We start from the raw sequence: 4,552 nt of genomic DNA on the forward strand, positions 1-4,552 counted from the left end.
ATGTACTTGCATGTTGTATTTAATTAGGTATTATTATCCTACTTCTTAATCATAGTTCTAAATAAATGCTAAAGAGGTCATTATGATCATTCTGTGTAACCCAAAGATCTTATTCTTACATATTGAGAGCTTACATAGTTGAACAGTTCTTGTGTATGCAAAGCTAGAATGTCTGTTCCTCCTTAATCACTTCAGATTTATTGTGACTTTTCATCTGTAATTTTATTGCTCAATCATCCTGTTAAAGCCCTGTAAAATTCTTCAGCCAGTCTGTTTTTATTCCTCTGAATAGCTTGCTAGCATCCTGTGAGCCCTTATCCAGACCAGAGAGGTATTTGATATTAATTCTTCTTGGCATTGAGTTTGTTATCAACCGTAGGGGACATGGTACTGAGGGCAGGCTGCTTTTAGTTCCAATTCCATATAGAAATAGGGCATGTTGGAAACCTCATTTCCATTAGTTTGAAGTCCATAATGCTCCAGGCTCAAAGGGCAAAAGAGCTGCAGGTTCACCTAAGCTTTCCAGGAATGGGAAAGGCAAAAGCAGGATTAAACACACGGCAGCTATGCAACAAGGTAGTGGCAGAAGAAACAGTCAGTGTGGTGTAAGATCTTTATTCCAGAGATTCATGGAAATCTTACTCTTGGGAAGATGAAGCCAGGGCTAAGCAAAGTTCTCTTGCCTACACATGTGTTTTAGTGCTGCATGTGAGCATGTACATTTTGGCTGACATGATCTATTGACAGCCACGTGAACAGCTTTGTTCTTAAATGCTGCTTCCCTGACCTGCAGTGAACTCACTCAGAGCACGACTCTGAGCACTTAACTGTATGAAGACATGAGTGTTTTCCATCAGTTTACCTTTCACAATGCTCAGACAGACATATCAGAGCTGGTGCAAGGAAAGGAATACAACCATCCTTTCTTCATGGCACTCAGTTTTGAGACAGCTGTAACAGCTCAGGCCAATGCTGAAAAATCTTGAATCTCTGTATGTTCTCTCTTCCTTAACCTAGCTGTATTTCAAAAGCAGTACCATCTAGTCTTAAGCCATGACCCTAGAAAATATCTTTTTTTTTCCTTATAACTGCCTCATACCAAAAGATAAAAGACTAGACTTGACACTTTGTCTGGAAATGTGGAACAAGGGAGACTAAGAAGGTCAGGGCCTGATGCATCACTGGCTTTTGATTAGGCAGGTGCACAGTGTGACAGGCAGCTTTTTCTGTGCAGAGCTCAGGTACAGCATCTTGCTCCACTAGTAGACCCTCGGTGCAAGCCTCAGAAAGAGTCAGAATACCTACAAGGAGCATTCCTTCCCCTTGGGACTCCTCATTCCCCATTAGTTCTAGCCCTGAGCTGCCATATGTTATCTTTATTCTCCTTCACTTTTCCATCGCTGGGGGAACGACTTGAATGCTATGTAGCAAATAAGTAATGTAATAATAGTGTGGTGGATTAACAGAATATGCTAAGATACCCTCTCCAAATCCTTCCACAAAGTTTTTTCACCCTCAGAACCTCTAGTGGTTTCCGCTCCCAACCCGACTCTTTTTTCTATGTGTAGGCTTCTCTCTTCTTCTTTCCACTTTTCCAGATCTTTGTGTTTGGTCCTGTAGTAAATGGATGTTCTCTAAAGAGAATAGACAGTCATAATTTGATGATTGTTTGCTACTGCATATGGAGGACTGACACAACTGATTCCATAAAAATATTTCAGCTGAACCTGATACCACGATTCAGCTTCTTAGCTGAAACCACTACTTACTCCATGGTGACCACAATGTGCTTAGAGTCAATGCCCCCATGGAAACAGCAAGGGTCAAAACATAGACTAGAACGGATCAAATGGAAAGCTACATTAAAACAAAGAAGCTTTTTACCCTGTTAAGAGAAGTGTTCGAAAAAGTGAAACATTTCCAGAAGACACGAAGGTTACTGAAGGACACCAGACTGGTATCTAAACAGAATAGGTCCATACAAAAAGGCCTCAGTCCTTCTTTAGTCTGCTTCAGATCCTTCACATGAGTGCTGTCCCCTTCCAGGATGCAGGTGATATGCTTATTGTCGGGTTGGAGGGTGTACTAAGAATCCTTTAGGGAGTGCTGACCTCCTGTCTTCTCAGTGATATCTGCCTCTTATTTCCAATGCAGCTCTGTGAGAAAAATTCAAAGCTGGGTCCAGACCCTCCTGTGGACAGACTGTGGACTGCAGAGGAAGGCATCTTGATAAAAATGACATTTCAGACCTGGTATCAGAACACAGATATTGAAGACGCTAATGCACTCCTAAGCAGATCTGAATACTCAGCAGCTGATTCAGGGCAATGATCATGTTCCCCAGCACACAAGAATATAGGTCAAGAGAGGACAGGACTGTAACTATCAGTGTGGCAAAACTCAGTATGAAATTGTATAGACAGACATGTCTGTTCATGGTCCTTCCACAAAGTACAGTTAGATTGGTGAAGATCTCCTCCAGGAAGACAGAGGAGGGAGGACCCTCCTGCCCAGAGCAAGGAGATTACCTTGCCCCTACAGACACCTCACCACCATCCCATGGGATTTAGTGATGCCATTTGTAGCAGATTTATTTGGAGGGAGAGGGACGAGGGTAAGGAACCTGTTGTCTGGCAGTGGTGGAGCCACTGGGGCCAGCTGTGCTTTCTACCAGCAAGTTCTGTAGCCAGAACTGTGGTTCCTGTGGTACAGGGAAGGCCCACAGCAATATCCTCTGCATCCCTTTTCTCTTTGATGAAGAGCAGGTTGAAAGCTACCTGGGCAACGGTCAGCTGCATCTTCTTCCCCGAGCAATGAGTCTTCAGCACGTGGCATAGCTTGTCTGTCAGCATGATGAGTCTGAGGAGCCTGCAGATTTGTGTGAGCTCGTGGTCCTCATGGTGCCCAAAAACCAGTGGTCTGTGGCATTTCTGTCCTTCTCCTAAGTAAATGTCCCCAGCCCAGCCAGCGCACCTGCCAGAGAGCAACAACTCTCTTCCTGATGCAAGAAAACCCAGCAGAGTGAGTAGGATTTGAAACATTTCACAACGTCCTTTTTTTTTTTTTTGTGTTACTGACTCATTCCTTTCAAAATATACTATAAACATAATGTGGAATAGAATCTGGCTCTGATATAGACAAGAAAATTTTTCTATACACCCCAGACCAAGAGCAGTGCTTGAAGAGGATACCACAAGTACTCTTAGGCATTGCTACTGTTTCTGAACACCAGCAATGCACAATAATGCAAGAGCAAGACTGTGAGCAATGGTCTTGAACAAACACAACATCCAAAAATCTGTAATTTCTCCTGAACAGTCCAAGTTCAGCAGCTTGTAGAACTAATTTCAGGTCCCAAAATAAGTGAAAGTATGAATAGTTTCCACGATTTATTCTCAGTACCTTCCTCTTCATTGGACCATTATCTCACCACCATTCCTGACCTTAATCAATAGTTTCCAGCATCAACCTATAGCCCCTTACTGGACTCCTGTTCCAGGTTTAATATTTTTAGATGTCATGGGCATTAAATGCCAACCCTGGGACACAATGCCACTTATGGGGAATGTCCTGCAATTTCTTCTGCTCATTTGTCTTAATATACTGGACTTAATATACGAAGTTACCTGTCTCTTTGGCACTTGGAGATTGTATCCCCTCAGGGCCCAGGTGCACTTCTTGCACCACTTTTCCCCTTGTGACAATCTAAATTGGCTCTTGCTAATAGGTGTGCAGCAGCTCTAGTTTAAAAACCTTGACAGAGAAAAGACTGTTTGCAGCCTTCAGGCCAAAGAGTGGCCCAGTACTTGAACCTGGATGCACGTGCTTGATGCAGTTCTTCTTCCCTTCCCCCAGCACCTTCCTGCAAGTCAAAGCAAGGGGCTAGAAGATAGAAGAGGGAGGGAGTCCAATGAATGTCATGCTGACTCTCACTATCATCCCTGTATCAGCAGCCAGTGATAAAAACAAAGGTTATTGCTGCAGGGGAATTTCTTTGCCCTCATTTGGGATGGATTTATTATTCAGGCTGCCAAGAGAAATATTATCTTTCATCTGTTTACCTTAGTCTTTATCTCATATTACCAACAGGGATTGTTTCATGGAAAACAGGCAAGGCCCCTGCTGTGCTGGAGGGTTAGGTGTTTTTGTATGGGTATCTGCCTTTAGATGGGGGAAGATGAAGGAAAACAGGAAGCTTAATCAAAACTTTGCAGGATTAACAACTGTCCTAGTAAATAAGTATATTGAAAAATCTTCAATGGTAGTGATAACACATCTGTGCTACAGCCCTTCTATTGATATCCTGTATCTCAGTTGTCTGAGATGGGACAGGACAAGCCAGAGCTGCCAACAACTTGTACTTAGCAACCATGGCTCATGCAAGCAGCTCACAGCATTTGCTCTAACCATGTAAAGAGTCTGAAATGTAAGCAAGAGCCAAGTGTTACTGAGAAAATTTTTATGGTGGATGAAGGCTCTGTTGCAATCAGAAAAGACAGTCCCTTTTCTCATTTCTAGGTGTGTTCCTGATACCTTCTTTACTGCCATTCAA

This window comes from Geospiza fortis, unplaced genomic scaffold (assembly GCF_000277835.1).
Source record: "Geospiza fortis unplaced genomic scaffold, GeoFor_1.0 scaffold1047, whole genome shotgun sequence".
Lineage (NCBI taxonomy): Eukaryota > Metazoa > Chordata > Aves > Passeriformes > Thraupidae > Geospiza > Geospiza fortis.